The sequence below is a fragment of the Lipotes vexillifer genome, unplaced genomic scaffold, assembly GCF_000442215.2.
Source record: "Lipotes vexillifer unplaced genomic scaffold, Lipotes_vexillifer_v1.1 scaffold1699, whole genome shotgun sequence".
Classification (NCBI taxonomy): domain Eukaryota; kingdom Metazoa; phylum Chordata; class Mammalia; order Artiodactyla; family Lipotidae; genus Lipotes; species Lipotes vexillifer.
In genome coordinates, this window is record NW_006796961.1 from 23,486 (window position 1) to 36,494 (window position 13,009).

General features: G+C 42.5%; 1 pseudogene; it reads right to left on the reverse strand.

Annotated features, from left to right (window-relative positions):
• Positions 1-7,761: 7,761 nt before the first annotated feature.
• LOC103088790 (60S ribosomal protein L12 pseudogene) lies at positions 7,762-11,388 on the reverse strand (annotated as a pseudogene).
• Between the last annotated feature and the right edge of the window lie 1,621 nt (positions 11,389-13,009).

Below are 13,009 nucleotides of genomic sequence, written 5' to 3' on the forward strand. Positions count from 1 at the left end.
GTTCCACATCCTCCTACACTGTCATCTTGATTCCCCTTTCTCCTTTCAAATTATTAAATTATTATACTATTTGTTATGGTGATCTGTGATCAATGATCTTTGATCTTTGATGTTACTACAACGACTCACTGAAGGCTCAGATGATGGTTGGTATTTTTTAGCTCTAAAGTATTTTAAAAGTAAGGTATATACACTTTTTATACATAATGCTGTTATACACTTAATAGACCATAATATAGTGTGAACATAGATTTATATACACTAGGAAACCAAAATTCATGTGATAATTGCTTCATTGTGATAACTGCTTTATTGCAGTGGACTGAACCTGCAATATCTCTGTGCTATACCTGTGGTAGATACACAAAAGAAAAAGGTAAAGGAATCTAAGCAAGCAAAGAAGACAGGAAAATAGGAATTACAAAATAGCCAGAAAACAGTGAACAAGAGAGCAATAAGGACATACCTATCAATAATTACTTTAAATGTAAAACAAATAATAAATTCTCCCATCAAAACCCAGAGTGGGGCTTCCCTGGTGGCGCAGTGGTTGAGAGTCCGCCTGCCGATGCAGGGGATGCGGGTTCGTGCCCCGGTCTGGGAGGATCCCACGTGCCGTGGAGCGGCTGGGCCCGTGAGCCATGGCCGTTGAGCCTGCTCGTCCGGAGCCTGTGCTCCACAATGGGAGAGGCCACAACAGTGAGAGGCCCACATACGGCAAAAAAAAAAAAAAAAAAAAAAAACCCAGAGTGGCTGAATGGATTAAAAAAAAAGACTCACCTATATACTGCCTACAAAAACCTCACCTGAGGTACAAGTGCACACACAGACTGAAAGGATGGGGAAAAAAATTCCATGCAAATGGAAACCAGAAGAAAGCTGGGGCAGCTATACTTGTAACAGTCAAAATAGATTTCAGATAAAGACTTATAAGGGACAAAAAAGGTCATTATATAATGATAAAGGAGTAAATCCAAAAAGAGAATATAACATTTGTAAACATTTATGCACTCAAAAAAGGAACATCTGAATATGTAAAACAAAATTTAACAGATCTAAAGGGAGAAGTAGAAAGCCATACAATAACAGAAAGGGACTTCAATACCCCAATTTCATTAGTGGATACATCATTCAGACAGAAAATCAATAAAGAAACACTGGACTTCAGTGACACATTAGGCCAGTCATTCCATCCAAAAGCAACAGAATACACAATCTTCTCAAGGGCACATGTAACATTTTCCAGGAGAGAGCATATATTAGGCCACAAAAAGTCTTAATAAATTTAAGAAGATTGCAGTCATGTTAAGCATCTTTCCTGACCACAGTGCAATACAACTAGAAATCCATTATGAGAAGATAACTGGAAAATTCACATGTGGAGATTAAAAATGATATTGAACAACCAATAGGTTAAAGAAATCAAAAGAGAAATTTTGAAGAGTACCTTGAGACAAATGAAATGGAAATATAGTAGAACCCCATTATCTGTGAGGGACACATTCCAAGACACTGAGTGGATGCCTGAAACCATGAATAGTAATTAACCCCACAAATATTATGTTTTTTCCTATACATACACATGCACACACAGTGTGTATACAACAGACAAAGGGATGATTCATATCCCAGGCAAGATGGAGAAGGATGGCACAAAGTTTTATCACACTCCTCAGGACAATGCACAATTCAAAACTTTATTTTAAAAAACGTTTCAAGTATTTTAAAAATGTCTATTTCTGTAATTTTCCATTTAATATTTTCAGACCACAGTTGACTGCAGGTAACTGAAAGTGTAAAAAGCAAAACTGCAGGGCTTGCCTGGTGGCGCAGTGCTTGAGAATCTGCCTGCCAATGCAGGGGAAATGGGTTTGAGCCCTGGTCTGGGAATATCCCACATGCCGCGGAGCAACTGGGCCTGTGAGCCACAACTACTGAGCCTGCGTGTGTGGAGCTTTTGCTCTGCAACAAGAGGCTGCGACAGTGAGAGCCCTGTGCACCACCATGAAGAGTGGACCCCACTTGCCGCAACTAGAGAAAGCCCACACACAGAAATGAGGACCCAACACAGCCAAAAATAAATAAATTTTAAAAACTTAAAAAAGAAACAAAAAAAAGCAAACCTGCAGATAAATGGGGACTATTGTGAAACATACTGAAACTTGCAGGTTGCAGCAAAAGCATTTCCAAGAGGGAAGTTCATGGTGATAGTGATAAATCAAGAAACAAAGAAGATCTCAAAAAACCTAACTTTATATATCAAGGAACTAGAAAAAGAAAACAAAGCATATGGCAAAGTTAGTAAAATGAAGGAAATAACAAAGATCACAGTGGAAATAAATATAAAAGACTAAAAAGAGAGTAGAAAAACAATCAATGAAACTAAGATCTTTTAAAATATAAGATAGATACCTTGTAGAGATGGCGGAGGAATAAGATGTGGAGATCACGTTCCTCCACACAAACACACCACAAATACATCTACATGTGGAACAACTACAGAACACCTACTAAACGCTGGCAGAAGGCCTCAGACTTCCCAGAGGGCAACAAACTCCTCACATACCTGGCTGTGTGGCTGACAGGGTCTTGGTGCTCCAGCCTGCTGTCAAGCCTGAGCCTCTGAGGTGGGAGAGCTGAGTTCAGTACACCGGACCACCAGAGCCCTCCTGGCCCCATGTAATATCAATTGGCGAGGGCTCTCCTAGAGATCTGTCTCAACCCTAAGACCCAGCTCCACTCAACGGCCAGCAAGCTCCAGTGCTGGACACCCCATGCCAAACAACTAGCAAGACAGGAACACAACCCAACCCAGTAGCAGAGAGACTGCCTAAAATCATACTAAGTTCACAGACACCCCAAAACACACAACTGGACATGGCCCTGCCTGCCAGAAAGACAAGATCCAGCCCCACCCACCAGAACACAGGCACCAGTCCTCTCTACCAGAAAACCTACACAAGCCCCTTAACCAACCTTACCCACTGGGGGCAGAAACCAAAAACAATGGGAACTACGAACCTGTAGCCTATGAAAAAGAGACACCAAACACAGTAAGTTAAACAAAATGAGAAGACAGAAATATGCAGCAGATGAAGGAGCAAGGTAAAAACCCACGAGACCAGGGTTTCCCTGGTGGTGCAGTGGTTGAGAGTCCACCTGCAAATGCAGGGGACACGGGTTCGTGCCCCAGTCCAGGAAGATCCCACATGCCGCAGAGTGGCTGGGCCCATGAGCCATGGCCACTTAGCCTGCATGTCCAGAGCCTTTGCTCCACAACGGGAGAGGCCACAACAGTGAGAGGCCCGCATACCGCCAAGAAAAAAAAAAAATCCCAGCATACCAAACAAATGACGAGAAAATAGGCAGCCTAACTGAAAAAGAATTCAGAGTAATGATAGAAAAGATGATCCAAAAATCTTGGAAATAGAATGCATAAAATACAAGAAATGTTTAACAAGAACCTACAAGGACTAAAGAGCAAACAAACAACAATGAACAACACAATAAATGAAATTAAAAATTCCCTAGAAAGAATCAATAGAATAAATGAGGCAGAAGAAAGGATAAATGACCTGGAAGATAAAATGGTGGAAATAACTGCTGCAAAGAAGAATACAGAAAAAAGAATGAAAAGAATTGAGGACAGTCTCCGAGACCTCTGGGACAACATTAAAGGTACCAACAGTCAAATGATAGGGGTCCCAGAAGAAGAAGAGAAAAAGAAAGGGTGGAGCTTCAAGATGGTGGAAGAGTAAGACGCAGAGATCACCTTCCTCCCCACAACTACATCAGAAATACAGCTGCACGTGGAACTGCTCCTATAGAACCCATACTGAACGCTGGCAGAAGACCTCCCAAAAGGCAAGAAACTCCCCACGTACGTGGGCAGGACAAAAGAAAGAACAGACAAAAGAATAGAGACAGAACCTGAACCAGTGGGAGGGAGCCATGAAGGAGGAAAAGTTTCCATGCACTAGGAAGCCCCTTCGCGGGCAGAGACTGCGGGTGGCGGAGGAGGGAAAGCTTCAGAGCCACGGAGGAGAGCACAGCAACAGGGGTGTGGAGGGAAAAGTGGAGAGATTCCCACACAGAGGAACAGTGGCGACTAGCACTCACCAACCCAAGAGGCTTGTCTGCTCACCCACCAGGGCTGGCGGGGGCTGGGAACTGAGGCTCGGGCTTCAGGTGGATCCCAGGGAGAGGAGTGGGGTTGGATGTGAGAACACAGCCTGAAGGGACTAGTGCGCCACATATAGCCGGGAGGGAGTCTGGGAAAATCTCTGGAGCTGCCGCAGAGGGAAGAGTCTTTTTATTCCCTCTTTGTTTCTTGGCGCGCTAAAAGAGGGTATTAAGCGTGCCACTTAAAGGAGCTCCAGAGATGGGCGTGAGCCGCGGCTATCAGCGTGGACCCCAGAGACGGGCATGGGACGCTAAGGCCGCTGCTGCAGCCACCAAGAAGCCTGTGTGCAAGCACAGGTCACTCGCCACAGCTCGTCTCCTGGAAGCCTGTGCAGCCCGCCACTGCCAGGGTCCTGTGATCCAGAGACAACTTCCCCAGTAGAATGCACGGCATGCTTCAGGCTGTTGCAATGTCACACAGGCCTCTGCCAGTGCAGGCTAGCCCCGATTCTGTGCCCCTGCCTTCCCCCGGCCTAAGTGAGCCAGAGCCCCCAAACTAGCTGCTCCTTTAACCCCGTCCTGTCTGAGTGAAGAACAGATGCCTTCAGGCGACCTACACACAGAGGCGGGTCCAAATCTAAAGCTGAACCCCAGGAGCTGTGTGAACAAAGAAGAGAAAGGGAAATTTCTCCCAGCAGCCTCAGGAGCAGTGGATTAAATCTCCACAATCAATTTGATGTACCCTGCATCTGTGGAATACCTGAATAGACAACGAATCATCCCAAATTGAGGAGGTGGACTTGGGGAGCAAAGATATATATATTTTTCCCCTTTTTCTCTTTTTTGAGTGTGCATGTGTATTCTTCTTGGTGTGATTTTGTCTGTATAGCTTTGCTTTTACTTGTCCTAGGATTCTGTTCATCCGGGTTTTTTTTACTTTCAAAAATATTTTTCTTAATAATTTTTTATTTTAATACATTTATCTTATCTCCTTCCTTCCTTTCTTATTTTTTCTCCCTTTTATTCTGAGCTGTGTGGATGAAAGGCTCTAGGTGCTCCAGCCAGGAGTCAGGGCTGTGCCTCTGAGGTGGGAGAGACAACTTCAGGACACTGGTCCACAACAGTCCTCCCAGCTCCACGTAACATCAAACGGCGAAAACCTCCCAGAGATCTCCATCTCAACGCCAAGACCCAGCTTCACTCAACGACCAGCAAGCTACAGTGCTGAACATCCTATGCCAAAGAAGTAGCAAGAGAGGAACACAACCCCATCTATTAGCAGAGAGGCTGCCTAAAACCATAAGGCCACAGACACCCCAAAACATACCACCAAATGTGCACATGGCCAGAAGAAAGACAAGATCCGACCTCATCCACCAGAATGCAGGCACTAGTCCTCTCCACTAGGAATCCTACAGAACCCACTGAACCAACTTTAGCCACTGGGGACACACACCAGAAACAACGGGAACTACGAGCCTGCAGCTTGTGAAAAGGAGACCCCAAACACAGCAAGTTAAGCAAAATGAGCAGAGAAATACATAGCAGATGAAAGAGCAAGGTAAAAACCCACCAGACCGAACAAATGAAGAGGAAATAGGCAGTCTACCTGAGAAAGAATTCAGAATAATGATAGTAAAGATGATCCAAAATCTTGGAAATAGAATAAACACAAGAAACGTTTAACAAGGACCTAGAAGAACTAAAGAGCAACCAAACAATGATGAACAACACAATAAATGAAACTAAAAATTCTCTAGAAGGGATCAATAGCAGAATAACTGAGGCAAAAGAACGGATAAGTGACCTGGAAGATAAAATAGTGGAAATTATTCTGCTCTGCAGTAGTTAAGAAGAAAGAATGAAAAGAACTGAGGACAGTCTCAGAGACATCTGGGACAACATTAAACGCACCAACATTCGAATTATAGGGGTTCCAGAAGAAGAAGAGAAAAAGAAAGGGACTGAGAAAATATTTGAAGAGATTATAGTTGAAAACTTCCCTAATATGGGAAAGGAAATAGTCAAGTCCAGGGAGAGGAGTGGGGTTGATGCACAGAGTTTAATGCACAGAGAGTCCCATACAGGATAAATTCAAGGAGAGAAACATGACAAGACACATATTAATCATACTATCAAAAATTAAATACAAAGAAAAAATATTAAAAGCAGCAAGGGAAAAAACCCCAAATAACACACAAGGGAATCCCCATAAGGTTAACAGCTGATCTTTCAGCAGAAACTCTGCAAGCCAGAAGGAAGTGTCAGGACATATTTAAAGTGATGAAGGAGAAATACCTACAACCAAGATTATTCTACCCAGGAAGGATCTCATCCAGATTTAATGGAGAAATTAAAACCTTCACAGACAAGCAAATGCTGAGAGAATTCAGCACCACCAAACCAGCTTTACAACAAATGCTAAAGGAATTTCTTTAGGCAGGACACATAACAGAAGGAAAAGACCTAAAATAACAAACCCAAAACAATTAAGAAAATGGGAATAGCAACATACATATTGATCATTACCTTAAATGTAAATGGATTAAATGCTCCAACCAAAAGACAAAGACTGCCTGAATGGATACAAAAACAAGACTTGTATATACGCTGTCTACAAGACACCTACTTCAGACTTAAGGGCACATACAGACTGAAAATGAGGGGATGGAAAAAGATATTCCATGCAAATGGAAATCAAAAGAAAGCTGGAGTAGCAATTCTCATATCAGACAAAATAGACTTTAAAATAAGGACTATTAGAAGGGACAAAGAAGGACACTACCTAAGGATCAAGGAATCGATCCAAGAAGAAGATATAACAATTGTAAATATTTATGCACCCAACATAGGAGCACCTCAATACATAAGGCAAATACTAACAGCCATAAAAGGGGAAATCAACAGTAACACAATCATAGTAGGGGAATTTAACACCCCACTTTCACCAGTGGACAGATCATCCAAAATAAAAATAAATAAGGAAACACAAGCTTTAAATGATACATTAAACAAGATGGACTTAACAGAATACACTTTCTTCTCAAGTGCTCATGGAAACTCCTACAGGATAGATCATATCTTGGGTCACAAATCAAGCCTTGGTAAATTCAAGAAAATTGAAACTGTATCAAGTATCTTTACTGACCACAACGCTATGAGACTAGATATCAATTACAGAAAAAAAATCTGTAAAAAATACAAACACATGGAGGCTAAACAATACACTACTTAATAACCAAGAGATCACTGAAGAAATCAAAGAGGAAATCAAAAAATACCTAGAAACCAATGACAGTGAAAATACGATGACCCAAATCCTATGGGATGCAGCAAAAGCAGTTCTAAGAGGGAAGTTTATAGCAATACAGTCCTACCTTAAGAAACAAGAAATATCTCAAGTAAACAACCTAACCTTGCACCTAAAGTAATTAGAAAAATAATAAATTCCATAATGCCCAATAGTTTCCTAGGCATGTCTGTAATCTACTCTCCAACTCTGTCCTTAGACAACCACTAATGTGTTTTTTGTTTGTTTGCTCTTATTTTTGGGGAGGTTGGGGGTTATTTTGTGGTTTGGGGAGAATTTTTTACTGCTTTCCAAGTGGTCCTTTATTGAAATATTTTCCTTAGTAGTTCCTAACTAGCTGGACATTCAACTGCACCAGTTGATGTCATCTATGACGTCATGATGGTGGTGACCATCAACACTGCAGACATACACTGGGCAGTCCCCAGGATTTCTTGAATGGTTCCAGAGAGTTTTCTAGCTAAACATCCATGCCACATCTGTCAAAGTTGACAATCTCTTCAACAGTGATGTTTCCTATGTGCTTAATGTTTTTTGATTCTTTCCATCTCTAGGTGCTTCCTTGAGGGCTTTGATGGCCAGGGTAGAAGTAGAAGGTACCACCTCAATCTGGGCCTGTCTGTTCTAAATGGGTAGGTCCACTATAATCCTCAGGCCCTTCATGTCACTGGTTGCCTTGGTGATGCCAGCACCAAGCTTTATTGGAGACAGACTCAGGGGACAGGTATTAGTGGCCAGGGCAGACGTGGTATCAATTTCCCGACCAAGGTACCTCAAGTACACACAACTTTTTATCTTGTTGGGGTTGAACTTGAGCGATATGTTGGAGGCAGTTGGTGTCGGATAGACCTGGATGCAAAAAGACGGAAGAAAGTTGCCCCTTGGCCTGCTCTGAGATAAAAGAGGAAAGCTGCTTTCTGTTATTATATATTTGCTTGCACTTTCTAGAATCTTCTAGAAATGAGGTCCTGTAGTATGTACTCATTTTTGGTCTGGCTTATGTAATTCAACAAAAATGATTTTGAGATTCAAAAACAGACAGACAAACAAAGAGTCATGTACCAAAATGTTCACTGCAACTCTATTTAGAATAGCCAGGAGATGGAAGCAATCTGTCCATCATTGGATGAATGGATAAAGAACATGTGGCACATATATACAATGGAATATTACTCAGCCATAAAGTGAAACGAAATTGAGTTATTTGTAGTGAGGTGGATGGACCTAGAGTCTGTCATACAGAGTGAAGTAAGTCAGAAAGAGAAAGACAAATACCGTATGGTAAAACATATATATGGAATCTAAGAAAAAGAATGTCATGAAGAACCTAGGGGTAAGATGGGAATAAAGACACAGAACTACTACAGAATGGACTTGAGGATACTGGAAGGGGGAAGGGTAAGCTGTGACAAACAGAGAGTGGCATGGACATATATACACTACCAAATGTAAAATAGATAGCTAGTGGGAAGAAGCAGCATAGCACAGGGAGATCAGCTCGGTGGTTTGTGAACACCTAGAGGTGTGTGATAGGGAGGGTGGTACGGAGGGAGATGCAAGAGGGAAGAGATATGGGAACATATGTATATGTATAATGGATTCACTTTGTTATAAAGCAGAAACTAACACACCATTGTAAAGCAATTATACTCCAATAAAGATGTAAAAAAAAAAAAAGAAATAAAAGGAATCCTAATTGGAAAAGAAGAAGTAAAGCTGTCACTGATTTCAGATGACATGATAGTATACATAGAGAATCCTAAAGATGCTATGAGAAAACTACTAGAACTGATCAGTGAATGTGGTAAAGTAGCAGGACACAAAATTAATGCACAGAAATCTCTGGCATTCCTATACATTAATGATGAAAAACCTGCAAGGGAAATTCACACTCCCGTTTACCACTGCAAGAAAAAGAATAAAATATCTAGGAATAAACCTACCTAAGGAGACAAAAGACCTGTATGCAGAAAATTATAAGACACTGATGAAAGAAATTAAAGATGATACAAAGAGATGGAGAGATATACCATGTTCTTGGATTGGAAGAATCAACATTGTGAAAATGAACCTACTACTCAAAGCAATCTACAGATTTAATGCAATCCCTATCAAACTACCACTGGCAATTTTCACAAAAGTACAAAAAAAATCTCACAATTTGTATGGAAACACAGAAGACCCCGAATAGCCAAAGAAATCTGAGAGGGAAAAATGGAGCTGGAGGAATCAGTCTCCCTGAGTTCAGACTATACTACAAAGCTACAGTAATGAAGACAGTATGGTACTGGCACAAAAACAGAAATATAGATCAATGGAAAAGGACAGAAAGCCCAGTGATAAACCCACGCACATATGGTCACCTTATCTTTGATAAAGGAGGCAAGAATATACAGTGGAGAAAAGACAGCCTCTTCTATAAGTGGTGCTGGGAAAACTGGACAACTACATGTAAAAGTAGGAAATTAGAACACTCCATAACACCATACATAAAAATGAACTCAAAATGGAATAAAGACCTAAATGTAATGCCAGACACTTCAAACTCTTAGAGGAAAACATAGGCAGAACACTCTATGACATAATCACAGCAAGATCCTTTTTGACCCACCTCCTAGAGAAATGGAAATAAAAACGAAAATAAACAAATGGGACCTAATGAAACTTAAAAGGTTTTGAACAGCAAAGAAAACCACAAACAAGGCCAAAAGACAACCGTCAGAATGGGACAAAATAATTGGAAATGAAGCAAGTGACAAAGGATTTATCTCCAAAATTTACAAGCAGCTCAATATCAACAATTACCAACCCCATCCAAAAATGGGCCGAACACCTAAACAGACATTTCTCCAAAGAAGATTACCAACAAACACATAAAAGAATGCTCAACATCATTAATCATTAGAGAAATGCAAATCAAAACTACAAGGAGCTATCATCTCACACCAGTCAGAATGGCGATCATCAAAAAATCTAGAAACAATGCTGGAGAGGGTCTGGAGAAAAGGGAACACTCTTGCACTGTTGGTGTGAATGTGAATTGGGTACAGCCACTATGGAGATCATTATGGAGGTTCCCTAGAGAACTACAAATAGAACTACCATATGACCCAGCAATCCCACTACTGGGCATATACCCTGAGAAGACCATAATTCAAAAAGAGTCATGGGCTCAGTATCAGGTCACCGGGAAAGATGGCGGAAGATGTGGAGATCACCTTCCTCCCCACAGATACACCAGAAATACATCTACACGTGGAACAACTCCTACAGAACACCTACTGAAAGCTGGCAGAAGACCTCAGACCTCCCAAAAGGCAAGAAACTCCCACGTACCTGGGTAGGGCAAAAGAAAAAAGAATAAACTGAGACAAAAGGATAAGAATGGGATCTGCATCAGTGGGAGGGAGCTGTGAAGGAGGAAAGGTTTCCACACACTAGGAAGCCCCTTCGCGGGCAGAGACTGTGGGTGGCGGAAGGGGAAAGCTTAAGAGCCATGGAGGAGAGCACAGCAACAGGGGTGCAGAGGGCAAAGCACAGAGATTCCTGCACAGAGGGTAGGTGCCGACGGGGACTCACCAGCCCGAGAGGCTTGTCTGCTCAGCTGCTGGGGTGAGCGGGGCTGGGAGCTGAGGCTCGGGCTTCGGTCGGAGCTTAGAGAGAGGACGGGGCTGGCGGCGTGTACACAGCCTGCAGGGGGTTAGTGCAACACAGCTAGCCGGGAGGAAGTCGGGAAAAGTCTGGAACTAAAGAAGTGGCAAGAGACTTTCTCTTCCCTCTTTGTTTCCTGGTGTGCAAGGAGAGGGGATTAAGAGCACTGCTTAAAGGAGCTCCAGAGACAGGCGCGAGCCATGGCTAACAGAGCAGACCCCAGAGACGGGCAGGAGACGCTAAGGCTGCTGCTGCTGCCACCAAGAAGCCTGTGTGCGAGCACAGGTTACTATCCGCACCCCCATTCTGGGGAGCCTGTGCAGCCTGCCACTGCCAGGTTCCCGGGATCCAGGGACAACCTCCAGGGCAGAACGCACGGTGAGCCTCACGCTGGTGAAACGTCCTGCCAGCCTCTGCTGCCGCAGGTTCGCTCTGCACTCTGTGCCCCTCCCTCCCCCCAGCCTGAGTGAGCCAGAGCCCCCGAATCAGTGGCTCCTTTAACCCGGTCCTGTCTGAGCAAAAAACAGACGCCCTCTGGCGACCTACATGCAGAGGCAGGGCCAAATCAAAGCTGAGCCCCTGGGAGCTGTGAGAACAAAGAAGAGAAAGGGAAATCTCTCCCAGCAGCCTCAGAAGCAGTGAATTAAAGCTTCACAATCAACTTGATGTACCCTGTATCTGTGGAATACATGAATAGACAAGCAATCATCCCAAATTGAGGAGGTGGACTTAGAGAGCAAAATTTATGATTTTTTCCCCTTTTCCTCTTTTTGTGAGTGTGTATGTGTATGCTTCTGTGTGAAATTTTGTCTGTATAGCTTTGCTTCCACCATTTGTCCTAGGGTTCTATCCATCTGTTTTTTTTTTCTTAATAATTATTTTTTATTTTAATAACTTTCTTTTATTTTGTTTTATCTTCTTTCTTTCCTTCATTCCTCACTCCCTCTCTTCTTTCCTTCCCTCATTTAGACAACAAATCATCCAAAATTGAGGAGGTGGACTTTGAGAGCAAGATTTATGATTTTTTTCTCTTTTCCTCTTTTAGTGAGTGTGTATGTGTATGCTTCTGTATGAGATTTTGTCTGTATAGCTTTGCTTCCACCATTTGTCCTAAGGTACTATTCATCCGGTTTTTTGCCCTTAATAATTAGTTTTTAATTTAATAACTTTATTATATTTTACTTTACCTTCTTTCTTTCTTTTTCCTTCCTTCCCTCCTTCCTTCCTCCCACCAACCCTCCCTCCATCCCTTCTTTCCTTCTTTCTTCCTTGTTCCTTCCTTCCTTCCTTCTTTTCTTTCTTCCTACTTCTACGAATTCTTTCTCTCTAATATTCTCCTTTTTATTCTGAGCCATGTGGATGAAAGGCTATTAGTGCTGCAGCCAGGAGTCAGGGCTGTGCCTCTGAGGTGGGAGAGCCAACTTCAGGACACTGGTCAACAAGCGAACTCCCAGCTCCACATATCAAACAGCGAAAATCTCCCAGAGATTTTCTCCCAGAGCAGTAAGCTACAGTGCTGGACACCCTATGCCAAAGAACTAGCTAAACAGGAACACAACCCCACCCATTAGCAGAGAGGCTGCCTAAAATCATAAGCCCACAGACACCCCAAAACACCCCAGATGTGGACCTGCCCACCAGAGAGACAAGATCCAGCAACATCCATCAGAACACAGGCACTAGTCCCCTCCATCAAGAAGCCTACACAACCCACTGAACCAACCTTAGCCACTGAGGACACACGCCAAAAACAATGGGAAATACGAAACTGTAGCCTGCAAAAAGGAGACCCCAAACACAGTAAGATAAGCAAAATGAGAAGACAGAAAAACACACAGCAGATGAAGGAGCAAGATAAAAACCCAGCAGACATAACAAATGAAGAGAAAATAGGCAGTCAACCTGAAAAAATTCAGAATAATAATA